Source organism: Apis cerana, linkage group LG3 (assembly GCF_029169275.1).
Source record: "Apis cerana isolate GH-2021 linkage group LG3, AcerK_1.0, whole genome shotgun sequence".
In the NCBI taxonomy this organism is placed as follows: domain Eukaryota; kingdom Metazoa; phylum Arthropoda; class Insecta; order Hymenoptera; family Apidae; genus Apis; species Apis cerana.
Window position 1 is genome coordinate 6524076 of NC_083854.1, and position 17651 is coordinate 6541726.

Genomic DNA, 17651 nt, shown 5'->3' on the forward strand with positions numbered 1-17651 from the left:
ACGAGAGGGATTATATTATACAGCGGGTTAACAAGTTGGCAGCTACGGACCTGGAGGCGAGTAGTTGGAGCAGGATGCGGGACGTGGAGGGGCTGGACGGAGTGTAGAAGACATAGTAGAAATTTTTGTTTCGCCGTTAGCATAAACGATCGGTTTAATAAACCGGCCTATCGTCCCGCCACGACGCCCAGGGACGGGCAAATAGAAAATTTCAGCATCAAAAAATTTATGCAACGTTTATGCTAACGGCCATTGATGAGGGGGAGGAGGAGGAGGAAGAGGAGGGGGACGGTGTCGAAAAAGTCACGAGTCTAAAAATCTGATCTGCAAAACAAATTTGACGGTGCACGTTCGTTCGGCTTATCGTTCAACGACCTCGCCCCGGAGAATCGGCCACAGTCGATTTATAATTTACACGCAAAATTTATGCCTTCTATTATGACAGCTATTAATGGGATCACGTCCATCGCGTAATGAACTCACGAGTTCAAAAGTTTGAATACGAAAACGTTTCTCTTCGGAGGAGTTTATTTGAAGGGGACGGCTAAATCCGGCGCAAAATTTATATTATATTTATTACGTTGATAAAGCTGTCGATGGGATCACGTTCGACGTGCAATTATTCCTGTTTTTGAAAACAAAACGTTCACCGGCCTGGCCTAAATTAATTCCGCAATCTTTTGCAAAGATAATAAAAGATTTAAAATAAAACCTTGGAGAATTATCTTAACGTAAAATGAAAATTTATGCTAACGGCTATTAATAGAATCACGTTCAGCGTATAGTAATTATTTGCGATTCCAAAAATGTAATGTTTACCGGCCTGCACGATCTCGTTCGAAGATTAACAAAGTGGAGTTAAAATTCAGCACGAAATTTATATCATCGAGCAGAGGATCTATTGATAGGATCACGCTCAGTATGTAATTACTCATGAATCGGAAAGTCCGGTGCAAAAAGTTCGCCTCACCGGTCTATCGAGCTTGGCCAGCTTGACGACCGAGACGAAAAAAATCCACATGTAGCACAAAATTTATGCTACACTTAGCAACGGCTAGCGATGGGATCGAGTCCACTATGTAATTACTGACGAGTTCAATTAAAATCCAATGCAAAAAATTTACTTTATGAGATTCGATTACTACTCATAAGAGTTCGCCTCGTGTTTCAATTTTTCTCTTTTTTGCGCGTATACAATCTAGTTTCGAATTTTAAGAATAGAGTAGAGAGACTTGTCAACCCGTTCGAGGATGTGGATAATTTTCATCCTTTTAACATTGATATATTTAACGCATTCCCTTTCAACAATTTAATCACGCAAGAAAACAGGAAACTAATCGAAATCAGAATTTATCGACTCCTCTCCCCTCCTCTAATCTTCGCTCAAACAGTATCGTTTTATTAAAGCGTTTTATCAAAGTATTTGTAAACAGTTCAAATCGGCCTTGTCCGGATTCGAACTGCCCCTTAAAAATTACTTCGCAGTAGGTAGCACAGCTCTTTTTCAAAATTTTAGAATTCGAACAGGGTCGCAATTTCGTCCCATCGCTACCTCAACTTTTTCCCCGAAAGGAATCAGGTTTGCCACGCGGTATCGCATTCCTGGATGATCTGGAAAATCGCGAGGTGTGAAAAATTGCGGTATGGAATATTTCCCTCCGAATATAATCGTTAAAAATAGTCACAAATGACTTTCAGTGAGAATTAACGAGATTGGCTTTCGTTCGACACGTTCGAACTTTGCTCGATGGAAAGTACAGTCGCGGCAAAAATCGCGTACGATCAGTATCAATTATGTATAAATGAGGGGAGGGGGAAATAAATAAATAAATAAATGTTAAATCGATTTACACGTATGTGATATTTGATAGAATAATTCGATGAATGAATGAGCATACATGAATAACATATATGTCATATATTGAAATTATAATAGATGCGAAGTCCATAAATGATGCGAATTAATTTTCTCATCGCATAATAATATTGTTTCTTTCGTAATAATATAAAGCGTTCGTTATATTAATAGAAGTTGATTTATTCTTTCTATCACTCGTATTTCTTATTTTTTTTTAAATAGTGTCACATGATTCTAATGTAAACATATCGTTATTTCAATGTGTTTACGATATTATCTCCAAGAAATTATCATTATTTGATTTATGTACGATCATTGTCTTGTTGGAAAACATCTATTTTGTAATCTTGCTGTTTATACAAAATTAAACAGATTAGTTGTTAAATATTTCAATATATTTATAACGATAATTAACAATAATTAAACGTCTCTTTTTCAAAAATTCTCCACTTTTTTCCCGAAACGTATTACACCGATTATTGCTAAAAAAAAAGTTCCTTTCTTTCAAAAAACTCATGATCGATCTTTCCAAAAAAATGTTCCCCGGTATATTTTTTATTATTTTATTTTTTTTTTTCAACGCGAGGTTAACGCTTACTTTTCGACCCGACTGTAAGCTACATAAGCATCGAATGCACGTGGCGATCATGCGCGGATCAACGTGTTTGTTCTCGATGCAGAAAGCGATTGAGGATCGTTTTAGAAATTCGGTCTCGTCCGAATCTCATTCGAGAGATTCGGTTTGCACGATGCTCGTGTCCACTTCCGAGACAAAGGAACGATTCGATATTTAGACGACGCGGATCGGTTGGCTCCCCGCCAGAACATCCAACAATCGTAAGGGAAAACGGTGTTCAATTCTGGTGTTAACACTATTGAGCCGTATATCCGCGCTCACGTGGTATCGATTTATTTACAGCCGCGGAGACATCGGACGGCGGCAATTGTCTTCGATTCGAGTATCAGACTAAACATTCAACTTCTTGCTTAAAAGAAGCTGCGACGCTACGAATAACCATCGAGCGGTGGACGGACAGGTTGTTTATCGGTTTTCGGTGATTACGCGAAAATTATTTTCGCGATGCGGTGATTCAGTTTTTATAAAAAAAAAAAAGAAAAAAAGAAAAAAAAATTATTGTTCGCAAGTTGGAATAAGTTTGAAGAAAAAATTACGTTCGGTTATGAAACGGACGATTTATTGTATCGTTAACCATTGAAAGTGATTGTAGTCGGCTAATGTTGAAGGTCGAAGTCGCAAAAAAGTCGCTAAGGAAAAACTATAAAAAATAGCTTAGTATGGATAGCAATTAATTTGTACTTTGATTGATCGAGTTCTTATTTTTCTTTTCGCAACGTAAGAAAAAAAAAAGACTCTATCGAGAAAAAGCACGTTGGAAAAGATTATCAGCGAAAGAAAATTTGAGCAGAATGCGAATCCAATACGTTTCCCCCAAATATTAGAATTCGATATTCATAATGAATATCATAATACATTATATATTATTATATTATATATACGAATCTATTTACAATCTAATTTCTTTCAAAAAAAAATTCAAAAAAATTCTCGAACAATATTTCCACCAGACTTCTCTCTCTCTCTTCCGAAAAAAAAAAAAGAATAAATCATCCACTTTCAAGATCGCGTAAACGACAAATTCATCCGTGTAACATATGCTCGAGCGAGCCAAATGGTACAGATTTATCATCCAATCCTCCCAATTCTATCTCCCCTTCCTCGGCAAACTCGCCTAAACGTCAATATCATAACTTTCTTCAGCCTAGCGGCGCGGATCCATAACTCCGCCGCCGATAAATCGTAAACCGGATTTAATCGTTCCCGTTATCGAAAAGGCGAAAACGGTTGTAAAACGGACGATGAGTCAAAGTAAAATTCGGTTTACACAGTGGGAAAACGGCGAAGTGATTTAGAGACTTGGAGCGTATCTAAACGGAAGCGGGCGTAAACATTTGGTGTACAGTGCGAAATAGTTGGCCCCGGGCCATACACACAACGGCCGCTCCTCCTCCACCACCTTGTATTTTCTTTAATTTCACTCAGGATACACGGCTGTAACGACCTACTTGCGCGGATGTTGCGCGGAATCGCACGCACGCGGACGTTTTCGTTTTTTGGCCGTTGCTTAGCTGGCACGCGTCCAAACTCGCAGCGCTCCGTAAATTCCCCCTATTCAACGCGACCCGGAATCGACTCGAGTCGAGTCGTTTTAGAGGCGCGTAATAAGAAGCGGCTTCTCGTCATGGAGAAACCAAACTTGGCGGAGATCCTGCTGCTCTTTCTCTCCGTTCGATTCACTCTGTTTTGCCGTGATAGAGGATTCGGACGCGAGGTTTCCGGGGCGAATGAAACTGGTTGGAACCAACTCGATCGGGTTTTTCACTTACTTCGAGCGTAATAATATAAAGTGATTCATGAGAGGCGAATCGATGATGGATTCATTAAGGGTGAATTGAATCGAACATTTTTTTTTAGTCGAGTTCCTTATCGATATGCGTGATAAAAATTACTCTGTTATTTAATTAAAACCGTTTTGCAGAATCGTTAGGAGTTGAATTTCGTTCTTGAACCTCTTCGAAACGGGGATTCTCATTTTTGTAGACGAATATTTTTAATCCATTTGATTACTACGAGGATGAATTTGATCATGAAAACAAATATTTCATAATTCGTTGAGAATGTTGATGAATACAAATGATCCAGAGTTGGTCGCGAAAGATGAAAAATATTTTGTTTCGTATCGTAAATTTGAAAAAAAAAAAAAATTAAACGAAATTGATTTTCTTCGTCTCCTGAAAGATGATTCTGTACGCTCAACTTTTTTCAAACCAGCAGTATCGTGTTTTGCTATCAATGAAACTTCTGATAAACTTAAAATCCTTCTTCTTTTTTTGTTTTTTTTTTATTATTATTTTTTTTTAATACAAACTGCAGACAAAGTTTCGTTCGTTAATCTCCGCAGACAAAATAACAACCGGAGATAATAAAAATTTTTTCTATCAGGAGTAAAAAGTATCGGGTCAAGCCGTAAATAATAATACTATTATAAAAGCTATTATTATTTTCATATTGAAACTGAACTTCTAAAACGACATTATGTACATATTTATGAGATGATGTAATATTTATAAGTGAATCGCGGATGCTTATGCAAAATCAAATTTTTTTTTTTTTTAAGAGACTACTGATAAGTATGAAAATCTTGAATAAAAATACTTTTGTCTTATCTACCAAATATGTTGTAATATATTTTATTTTCGATACGTTTTTATTTCTATCATCCTTGTACACTTTTGTATATTTAAAACACTCGCTCAGTTCACCATTTGCATCTCGACTTATCAACGAGTGCTTCGAAAACGGTATTAAATCAATCGAAATATAGTTATTTCGAATAAAATCCTCATCACATCCGTGAAGTTTCTGTGAAACGCGATTCAAGTGTTTCTCCAATATAAATATCTAACGACAGTCTCCTTTAGACTATTTTAAATTTATAAAAATTGTAATTATACGTAATTATATATTAAAATTCTTCGAATATATAATTATTATATTCTTATATATAATTATATATAATTATAATTATTATTCTTATATATAATTGTAATTATACGTAATTATATATTAAAATTCTTCGAATATAATTTCTCTAGAGATGATAATTTCAATTTCAGTTTTAAACCGATCCACGAACGATGTTACGAATCTAAAACGTTCAGAAAATTTATTCTCTCTTTTTTATTTTATATAAATATAACATCACAATTTAATAAAATTAATAAACCCAATCTAATCCCGAAGACACATCGATCCGTAACGTAATAGGATAGAAAACAAGGACAGAAAATCATGGCGCGCAAACAATTGCGCGTAGCAAGGAAACTACGATCTAAATATGTCATTTTCTCAAACGGATCGGATAACAGCGGAAGCGAGTTCAACAGTGTCTTGTAATTGGATTAAAACACGTGTACAGTGTAAGCCAGTAGTGAGTGTGAGAGCCGGATTGACGAATATGATTAAACATGGGCAGTGATCGTGGGCACGGTGACGTGGCGATCGGGTCGAATACTTTTTTCCTGATTAATTACCAGCTGATTTCATCGAATGGACGGATGGAACAAGAGCGGCCGATAGATGGATCGCGGGCTCTAACGAGTCGAATTGATTGACAGTACGAGAGATAACGCGGGACCTACTTGGAATCGGCTCTCGCGATAACTGGAAAAATCTATTAATAGAGCTTCGATGGCTGCTCTCTTCCTTCGATCACCCGCCTGTCAGGCGTACCTGTATCGTACAACTGTATGCGAGACACTTGAAGCTCCAACAGGAAGAACAGAAATTTATTCATCAAAGATCAAAGTCGTCCGTTTTATTAATTTTCCCTTGTTGATTATTCGCTCGATGAAAATATAGATAAGCGCGATTACGAGCAATTTTTGAAGAGCAAGGTGACTTTTCAGCAAAGTAGGGTCATTTTATTTTTCGGAAAATTTCGAGTCAAGTACGTGTGTAGCTCGTATCGATCGAAAGAGGTGGAAATAGAATACGCCGAGAAGATGTATAGAAAACGCTAAAGGGACTTTAAATTAAAATTAAAACAAAGTTTTCGAAATGTCAAAAAATGTTGAAATTAATATTGAGCTCTGCATTGTTGAAAAAAAGAAAGGAAGAAAAGATAAACGAATAAATACACGTATCTTAGCAGATATAAATCAAAGTAGAATGGCAGCAAGAGGTGGAATAATTAAAAAAACGTTAAGAATTATTTCCGTCTGGGATCCACGGGTTAAAGGATAAGAGAAAGTAGATATTTCGCGAAAACTCTGCTCGAAGTGAAATTCGCGTTCCAAGCGAATCGCTCAAGATTTCCATTCATCCGATTGTTCGCAATGGAATAGAAGACGTGAGACGCGTTCACGATTTCGTTTCGTGGTTATAATTTATAGTGATTTACAAGGATTTTCCAGCGCTAAGAATAAGCATACGTGTATTCAGAAATACGATATAGCCACCGCAAGCATCGGATCTCAATCTTATCGAGCCGCGAGCGGGATGAATTTCACTTAGAAATTAGAGAATCAAACTCTGAAAGGGAGAAAAAGGAAAAAAAGAATCACCTTGAATCTCAAACGGAACCCAATTCTTTCTTCTAACTCTTTTCCTCTGCGCATATATAATATTATAAAACTCGCGTATACGAAATGATCGATTGGTCGTTATCAATGGAATGTAAACGCAAGCTGAACAAGTTCTCGTGTATCGCTCCACGTGTTTGAAAATAGGCCATCGTATCGGAAATCCACGAGATCGAAGAACAAAGGAAAAAAAAAAGAGAGAGAGAAAACGAAGAAAGGTATACAAGAAGAAACGGAACGAGATTTTACGAGATGGTGGTTTGAACGGCGGTCAATAGAGAAAAACGATAGCGCAGGACTCGTAGATACAATTTTATCATCGACGTGAAGCGTATGGTGACGTATGGTGGCCGATCCAATGCCGTTTTCACCGCTGCCGCATTATTTTTTCCCTTTTCCCTCGAGCCACCCGCTCCCCCCCTCTTAAGTAAGATCTCTAACTACTGTTCCTCGTACCGATGCAGTGTATCGCGTTACCGCGATCGGCCTGTGTAACTTTATAACACGGCGAGACACTATTTCCCTCTTCCAGTCATAGACCGCAATGTTATTACTACCGAACTACCGAGCAAACACATTATTTCGCAGTTTCCACGCCGTATTTAACGGTGATGAGCGTACGTAGACGGGGAGATGTTTATTTTTTAATTTCAATAATTCTTAATCGATCGATGCACTCGCGATTTATTTTCTCTCCTAAGTAAAATCGGTCCAACGTGTAAATCTTGTAAAACAGAATTTTAAATTGCGCTATTGTTGTACAAATGCTGGTTGCAGCTCAACCCGCTTTCTACAAGAGATTACAAAGAAATTGCGGAACGATTACGATTACAACACTCGACTGTTCGGAATAATCACATTATCGACATTGGGTACTCGAGCTTCGCAAGACTATTATCATTTTTTTTCAAGTTTTTCTTACGATAAATATCACCGGCGAAACTCACGTGGCCTGGAACGTGATAAAAAAAAGTCGAATGTTAGACTCGTTACGTCGTTACGGCAATCGCGAAACGCGTTCGTGACTACGCCAATTACGCCATTCTAGACGAAAGGTTAGGGTCAAACGAACTTCTAAGGTGATCGAACTCTTCCAAATATTCTCCATTCCTACGACCGACGCATCGAAGAGTTTGCTCCCGCGATCGATCGAAAGTCGTGAAAGCGCAATTACAATCACATTACGATAAAAGAGGAGGATAATCGAACCAAATTGCCAATCGAGACACACCTCGATTCCCGCGATCAATGCGAACGCGCTGTAACGAAACGTGGTCGCATCGAGGAGAGGATCGAAAGGTGATCGAACTCTTGGACGATCGATCGCCTGGATTCGATCGGTGAACAGTCGAAAAGCGCGAAATAAACGGCGAAACGCGTGTTTTCGCGCAATCACCGCCGCCAACGAGGCTCGTGTAGTAAGCTCCGCGGCGACGAGGCAGCGAAGGGCCCCGCCGGCGATAAAACCAGTCACGAACATTGTACGCGGGGAAAACATACGACAGCTACTTCTGCAGAATTCTGTCGCGCGCAGTTGTGCGCACGCTCGAACGCGTGTGCGTGCATTACACGGAAGCGTGGAACAATGCGGTGCCATTCATGGCAAAAGAAGAAGCGGTTGAATCACCGCCCGCTCGGATTCTACAGGTTTATTCAAAGAGAGAAGGTTTATTGCACGCGATATCACATTATCGAGCGGATCGATTCGTTTTCTTCCCGGTTTCTATCCCCGCCGCGGGGCCGAGGCGCGATAAATTCTCTCTTTCGCCTCGAACCGTCCCGCTCGAAGATTAGATAGTTCCGTTTCACGGATGCTACGAGCATGTTAGAAGATTAGTAGGTTTCCAGGCGCATAATTGCAGCCACGGAGAAGGCGTTAACCCTGTGGAATCGTAACCGATACCGCGGAGGATACGAATTTATAGGAACGTCAGCTTGTAATTACGCCTTGTAAACGCGTGGATTGGGGAGGGGGTAAAGAGAGAAAGGGAGAAAGGAATTTTATCGAATTATAACCATTTATAATTTGCGACGCGAGTGTATACCGTCAATAACGTATCCACACACCTCCTTTCGCATTATTATTTGTTGAAAATCATTCGACGGTTGCTCTCCAGAGCTATTATATCTTTTTTCCAACCGAGACGAGATTCGATACCACACGATCGAGAGCAACTCGCGAGTTATCGTTTTTCCTCCAACAATTCCCCAAATTTTACTTTCTCGCCATCCATACAACGATTCCAGGGAGAGAAGAAGAAGAAGAAGAACAGTTTTAACTGCAAGATAAACAAAATTCGCGGCGATTAACTGCAATAACATGCGGCTTCCGTCGCATTGCCTCCACCCCTGTTTGCATCTGAATATCAGCCTCGCTCGCTCTCTGCACCAGCGATCGTCTGTTGCTTGTTGCACGCACCAATACATATATATATATATATATATATATATATAACGATCGCGCGAGTACCGAGCGTTGAAGTGCGCTCGTCTCAAAGCGAGCACGCGGAGAGAGCGAACGGGCGTGTTTGCGGTTCCATGGCGGACGTGGACTGAGATAACACGTTAAAATAGTACGCCAACAAACGATAACACGCATTTAAAATATCTGCCGCAGTGTCGTTCCTCGCCGCGATATTGAATCGCGCGCCTCTCTATAATTGCAACGATTCAAACGGCTAACACCATTCTTCGTCCTCATCCTCGTCGTTGTCGTTGTCGACACGTTTTAGATACCGAGGACGAAGAGAGAGAGAGAGGGAGAGAGAGGGGGAGAGGGAGAGAGAGAGAAGAAAAAAGACTGTCTATCGTGTTGCCACGATAAGGATGAAGTACGAGTTTTCATTCTGTGTTTCGATCGAGGTTGTTTACACAGATTGATTGGAAAACGGTTTTCAACCCTTTGTACACGCTACGAGTCGCCATTGAGTCGTGGCGATAACGAATTTTTCGGTAAAAATTTCCACGAGCAGCGATATAATCGCGATTATTTTAAGCGATGCACATTTCTACGATATTCGTCGCTTAAGGGTTAAGCTTACAACGGGTTAAGCCAAACACTTCCTGCCGAAGCTCGACAAGATTACTTATTTGTATTTCCAAGATATTTGCGAATATGAAGTGTTTTCACGAGTGTTTACACGGTTTAAACACGAGAAAGTCGCATGATACTAGAAAAAAACTCGAGTGTTTCGAAAGATGATATAATCTTATATAATTGATCTTACCTAAGCAACATGGCAGAGTAACTTTAGGGAGAAGATCGTTGATGCTTGAACGCTATATCGCGAGCATGCTGCTGCCAATCAGTACTGTTCGCACTTTCAGCCTGAACTTCTGACAGCCACCTGGAAAAATATTAATTAAGCGTTAAATTACGTAATTCATTTCTTTTTTTGTGAAATAATTGAACGCCAAGAAACAATCAACGCGAATACTTTTTGAATTTTTTTTCCCCGAAATTGAAATCCAAACCCGACGACAAATATCTTTTCTTTTAAAATAAAAATAAATAAATAATACATTTCTTGAAAGCGACTCACACGAAGCCAAGTTACGAAAGAAATATATTTAACTATGTTACAAAACGAGGAAATTGAATAATTACGTTGCGTGTACTGAATAATCCACGGAAGGAGGATCGAGTGTACGATCAAGAAACTCGTCACAGACTGTCATAAGAACCGTGCTACTCGAGTAAGCGGAACACGCAACGAAGTTTACAGCCGATATGATAATTTCTTAATTATCGATCGAATACCATTCTCCAACACCGCTATTTGTTAAAACTATACCTTTGTTGAATCCAATTCCTTCGCCGCTCACATATGGAAATCACGATAAACAAATGGATCTCTCGCCTAGGTATCTGAGAAAAAGCGAATTCCGATCGAATTCCTGGTCACGTACTTATCTCTAATACAGTTATAAGAAGCAATATCGTTCGGAGTAAGAGCATTAGCTATTCATCCATAACTTCGACCTACAAATTCCTCTAACTATTCCACGAATTGTCGATCAACAAAGCGCAAAAAGCACGTAGCCGATCTACGTTCCGGAACTCTTCGATTGCTTCGAACGTGTGGAACGCGCAATTCTGCTCGCGCGTTCTAGATGGAAAACACACACCTGCCTGGCACGTGTCACGTTCATTTAAGAACGGTCATGTTGACGAGTTGCTCGTAAATGTAATCACGTCAATTAAAGCAACACTCACGGATTTCTAATCGGCCGACCCATGCATGCCGGATTATGTCACCTGTTGGCACGCGGACGATTTTAATCGATTGATTCACGCGAACGCGCCAGAGCAGAGCCGATCTCGGTTCGCGTCTCATCGCTTTTTATCCCATTTTTCATCCACCTCTCTCTTCTCCTCCCACTCCCTCTTTCTCTCGCTCTCACGCACGAGAGTTTATGTAACACCGCGAATCGAGGATCGTGTATTAATTACAGCGGTGGCGGGCAGCTGCGTCGCTCCACGCGGCCATGAGAAAAAGTTGCATTCGAATGCATCTTCGATTTACACGTGGATCAAGCGGAGGATTTCCTCGGATTCGCGGAACGGGTATCGTGATAGGTGATAATTCATACGTACTTCGTTTCGTATGAAAAATAGGAAGTAGATGGTAGATTAAAGTAAATAACATAGACAGAGTCGATTTAACCTTCTAATTATAGGTATGGCACGGTAAAAAGGAAGAAAACGTAGATGTCGGGTCCGAGAGTTATTTAGAAATAATGAATCAAGGTTCGATGTACGGTTTTTCTCCTTTGCTCGTAGATAGAAAGTGTTCTTTTGAATACGAACACGTCTTTTCTTAAATATGCCATTCCGGACGTTCCCAATTCAGGAAATACAAAAATTGGAACGCGTGCTTCAAAGAAGCGTTTCAAAGAAGACGAGAAGGGTCTCCCCCAGAGCGCTTTGATCCCGAAAGAAATCGAATATCAAGTCGCGACGAGGAGGAAACACCTCGACCAATACACGGGAAGGGTACAGAACGTAGGTGATTTCGCTATTCTGGCACACGATGCGGTGCATCGAATAAGAAAGACGAGGCAGAGTCCAGATATAGACCTGCTGTAGGTAATAGTTCGGTAGGTGGTAGTGGTAGCGCGAGCAGTAGGACCGGTAGGTTTGGTTTACTTCAAGTTCGTTGCGGGCAGCCGGTTCGCCACTTTTCTTCTTCGTCTCTTTCCCTTTTTTTTCTCCGTTACATTTTTCTCCTTTTTTCCTCTCCTTCCTTTCTTCTGCTATTTCCTTCTCGTTCATGATCTCGTACCGAGTTTATCGTCCACCCTTTCCCTTTTCCTTTTGCTTTCCATCTGGCATTCCTGTCGTCCATTTTATTCCTCTTCTTTGGAAGGTGTTTAAGAGAAGGTGTTTTTTTAACGCGAGATATAAGAAGAAAGTATCGCTTAAAATCAGTTTCTTGGATATTGTATATGCGATAATATCGACAAACTGCGTAGTTGGCTTCCGTGAAATATTAGAGGTGTTCTGCCGTTATTGGTAGCCTCTCTTCTTCGTTTCACGAACGCAGAATGGGACAAGGGAGGAAGAGACAGAGGGGTAGAATTGCTCGTCAGACGCAGAATGATGGGAACGGAAAGAAAATCTCCAAGAACCTCTTTGTAGATACCGAAGACTTTGATAGAGGCGTGTCCACGTCGACAACCTACCATTAGGATGAATAAGCATATCTTTATGAGATCTGAACAAACCGCAAGTCCCTTCTCGTATTGATTACGTTCTTACCTTTTAAATAATCTACAGATGTTGTAAACTTTGTGTTCCGGAAAGAGATTAGAATTTGTACGACAAGTGTCACTGATAAATCTGAATTCATAACTTTTGTTGCCACATTCTTCTGATATTAAATACATATTGTTAAGATTGTATATGTTAATGCACTTTCAAGTATGAGATATTTCACCTTTGGAATGATGGACAATATTCAGGATTGTCAGGATGTCTCGGCAGCTAGAATTAACTAGAAGCGTACGTTGCATAATGCGCAATAAAAATACACGCTATTATTACCTTAGTTAATTGCCGCATTATCGTACTACCTTGTAACATTAATTTCCATTTTTAGTACGCTCACTTTTGTTGCCCAATTATTACCAAACACCGTAATCATCAGCATTTCATTATCCCAGTAAAAAGTAAACTGGTTCCAACGCATGTCTCAAAAATAGATGTATGCGCATGCTCCTGCGCAAGTGCAGAAAAAGATCACAGAAATCAAAGAATATGGAGACTGGCACACGTTTCTGGTCGAGTATCAATTGTAACCGTGTTTCACCGAAGTAATAAGAAACTCTATCTGTCGGAATCTCCATTGCCGGGACAATATCCATTATTATATTACATCATTGCGTAATCGACGTTTACGGTTTTATGGGACTGGCCTCGCGCGCACACTGCCCGCGCGCGTCCAGCAAACTCGAGGAATCGGAATCGTTCGGTTAGTTCCGTGAACGTTCGGATTCCGCCGATCGCACTGGCAGACATGCTGGCAGCATCTGGATTTCCCGGTATTCGTGCAAGTTAAATGGTATATACGTGAAAAGGAAGAAAAGTATGTTTAACGCGCGTAACCAATCATCATGGATTATCTGTCATGGTACATTTTTATATTTTACTTTTTATATCGTGATATTCGATGTGCGGTAATTCAATTCTAAAAATGATTTGATCTTTCTCTTTTTTAGGTTATATTTCATTTCAGTGTATTCGATTACTTACTACGTGAATTATTATTACTAGATTGTAACCAATTATTCAACGTTTTAATAGCCTTATTCATTTTTAGAAGTCGAAAATATAGATAAAATGAAGATTCAAAATAACGAATTGTTCAAAATTTGTTTCGCAAGTTTCACCAAGATTGATAGGAAAAGCCCCGATGGTAAAGGAAGTATGGACACGGGGTTAAGCCCGTTTCGCATGGAACTGGTTCTAACGGAGTTTTATGTGGCTCGCGGTGGACCAGTTTTGCGGCCGTCAATGAAGTGCACTGTACACGAGTCGCGAGCGCACTTGAACGGTGAGGAGGGACGGCTGATGGTGCTGCTGCTGCTGCACGCAGTGCACATTGCCCAGTACTGAGAGAACCAGTCATTGGCCGATCGGCCAATCGCGTCACGGACCAAAAGAAGACGACCGCCGGTCGCTCGTTTCGAATGGTTCGCCATGAGTCGATTCGTGCGACGATCTATCTTCTCTCCTCTCTCACTCTCGTCATTCTTCCTCGTCTTTCCTTATCGTGTATGAACTACACACATATACACATATACGTATGCGATTCTCCGCTCTCTGTCTCCACTACTTCCTCTCCCCTTCTATCATTTCCCTCTTTCTTTCTCTTCTTTTTCTCCGATCATATGTCTCTGTTTCTTTCTCTCTCTCCTTCTCTTCCTTCTCGTCGAGCTAACTTGCTTCTTTGTCTTTCTCAATCGTACATTGCATGATCGCTCTTCTCTTTCCATTGGTCTCTCCTCATTGCAAAGTGCCGTAATATTCTCCTGCCGGAGTTATTTTCGTCGCGCTCACCCAACCAGCTCTCCCGAGGCGGCATTGCACGGGTTGTTCTCTGCGCATTGTCTCGAGGCCCCTGCTGAAGTAACTGGATTTCCAGGCTAGCAAGGCGATCGCCGCTGATACCACCGATCTTTTCACTTTGCTTTTGTCTCTCTTCTCCGGTTCTTTCCCTCTAAACTCAACACGTATCTATCCTGAGAAGTTGTCTTATCCAAATAATATCCCGATAATATCTTTCGTTCGTACGTATATGAACGGCAAATGTTATCAAATTTATAGAAAAATCGTTTTAACTTTTAATCCTGCTATTTCTATTTCAGTTTTAATTTCTGATTTTATCCCGAGTAACCCACGAACTAAATAAACGATTAAAATTCACGATAAATCCCGAATATCGTATTTTTATCAACGTTCTGAAAAACTATGTTCGTTCGATCGGCGAAAAGGAACACTCGAGGGATCGAAGCAGTCGAGTGCAGGTCGGTAAACCACAGTACCGCTTTTAGACTCGTTAAATACATCTGCAGATCGTTAATCGGAGCCTGAATGAAAGGAACATCATGATCAACCGAGACAACCGTGCTCGTAATCTCTCGTGTACACACTGCGGCCCGTACACCGTTCTCGCCAGTGTGTGCCCGGCGCACGTGCACGTGTGAGTGGCACTCGTTACTTAATGCTTACTTATGTCGGCGCATTACTCGTTAGTCATTACTCAACCACCCTTGCCGTACACAGCAGCGCTTTTGATATTCCCCGGATCACGCAAGCCGCTGAACTGAAAATTAAAGAGACCGCGCGTCGTTATAACATTGAAAAGTAACCGTGCTCGCGGAACCGAAGATATTTATTAACCATAGCAGCCCCCATGAAATTTTAGCGTTACGTTTCCAACAATATCCCGGTATTTTGTCGGCTATTTTGCATGACGACTTAATTAAAGGGAACACAACCGTCGAAGGAATTTTCACTCGGACAAAATTGCTGAACCAATGGAATTTTTCTTTCCTTTCTACGATATCCTACGTATATTTTGCATAAATCTCGTTCAAACAAATTTTTCTTCCTAGTCCATTGTATAAGGAAAACAACGCGTCGCGATCTTACGAAATTACGTCGTGAATTTCGTTCACGGTTTACGTACCTCACAATCAGTATAAACGGAACATGCGAATATTAAGTGACTATACTGTTGCATAACTCGTTACGAGTTCGAGTTTGATAACGATAAAATATTGTTATCACGAGGCGCTCGGTGCACAGACGATTTTTGTCATCGATACGGTACGCTTCGTGTCGTAAATGTGATAATTGGGCGATAAATCGAATAACCGATTACACTTCGAAAGAACATCAATCTTATCCATCGGATCGGACAAGGGTTATGAGAAAAATGTTCGTATGCCCGCAATGAACTCGCTACTTCGAAAGATTCGCAAAAACCGTGCAATCATGATTGCTTAGGTCATCCTACGTTTTATTAATTTCCCCTGAACAGGCTGGCACAGGTCAATCGCGCAATTTCAGTGCTAGCGCGAAGCATGTAGGGCTAATTACGGCCATTAAGCACGGCGAATACTTAGCTTAACTGATTAATTAGAAAGCACGTTTTTTTCCACGCACGAATCATATCCGTGAACGCGTGCGCGCGAGCTCGAGTCACGTAAAACAAGATTTCAGACGAACGAGAGATATAGGATTAATTCCTTTGCGTTTTCAGCGAGATACCAATAATCTATCTTAATTTTCCACGTTAACCGATCTTGATTTTAAGAAAATTCCATCTTTTCTTATTTGACATAAAGTTTTTAATCAAAATTTTTCAAATGTAAATCTGATAAAACGCAGATACAAGTTTAGAAAATAATACGATGAAATTGACTGTTCCATAAATAAATAATGATATCAAATTGTTCGCATTAATTACAATTAGATATATTAGAGATCATGCATCTCTGCAATCGTCTTGCTATCTCGTCTATCGAGAGAGAAAAAGAGAAAGAGAGAGAGAGAGAAAAAGAGAAAGAGAGAGAGAGAGCGGGAACAAGAAAGAAAACGACAGAAATGTAGCGGTTTCCAACGAGATTTATTGCCGGTGCGCGCAATTTACACGCGTGTATCCTGAACTGAAATTATGCAAAACAGTCGCGGTCTAACAAGTGGCACTTTTATCGGAAGACCCATTATAAAATATCGAGGAGATATGCAGAGCGCACTATAACGCACATACCACTGACGACTTGTAACATACTCGCGTTACGAGCCAGATGTTATTTTACGTTTTCGCGTGAACCAAATCGTTATTTCGTATTGTACGATGGACATTGGCAAACAAAACAATCGAGGCTGAGCTGCTTTAATAAAGTTGTAAATAGTCTTTTTACAGGTGTTTCTCCGGCTTTAATCCTCCTTAAGCACAACTGTTTTTCTTCTGAATGTATTCCAGTCTCTGATCTCCAATGATACATGTCCTATTTTTCTTTTTAACCTCTAGTTTGTTTTTTTTTTCAATTTTGTTTCAAATATATGCGAATATGTAGTACATGTATATGCAAAGATAAAAAATTATTTGTGTAAAAATAATATTTGATTTAAATATAAATGTAAATTCGCGGACATTAATCAAACGTAACGGGACACTTAATAAGGAAAATATTGTTTCAAGGTTTCTTTTCTCTAATCGTATAATTATATTAAGAAAAAATCCAATTTGTTTGATATAGAAATGCGTGTGTAGCAATAAGTTGACGTTGAACTGACAGGGCCACCTGTTTGGAAGTACTAACAATGTTGCAGTTTAACAGTGGTATAGCGGTCAACAAAGAGGTTAAGCATCGACGTTCGGAATAATTAAGTTCATTAAACGTCTCTGCTAGTACGGTCGTTCCACCGAGTTGCTTTTGAACAGCGTACGATGAAAAGCTATTGTTTGACCGCCGACAACAGCGAGCATCTCTCCTGGACAATATTTATCGTGGCAACCTTTGCTCCGTAGCTCCGAAGCGAATTTTATTTTCTCGAATTACGAGCATCCACGATGCTGCTCGAACACGAGAAAACACGACACCGCGTTCTCATTTT

At 40.1% G+C, this 17651-nt stretch overlaps 1 protein-coding gene across 1 annotated transcript in view; it reads right to left on the minus strand.

The window, feature by feature from the left end:
• The window catches only part of LOC107999016 (receptor-type guanylate cyclase Gyc76C), a 65581-nt gene that overhangs the window by 45723 nt on the left and 2207 nt on the right, over positions 1-17651 (minus strand). Inside the window, exon 2 of the mRNA XM_062072556.1 lies at positions 10249-10368. The gene's annotated coding sequence lies outside the window, so the exon portion shown is untranslated. The remainder of the gene's footprint in view (positions 1-10248; positions 10369-17651) is intronic.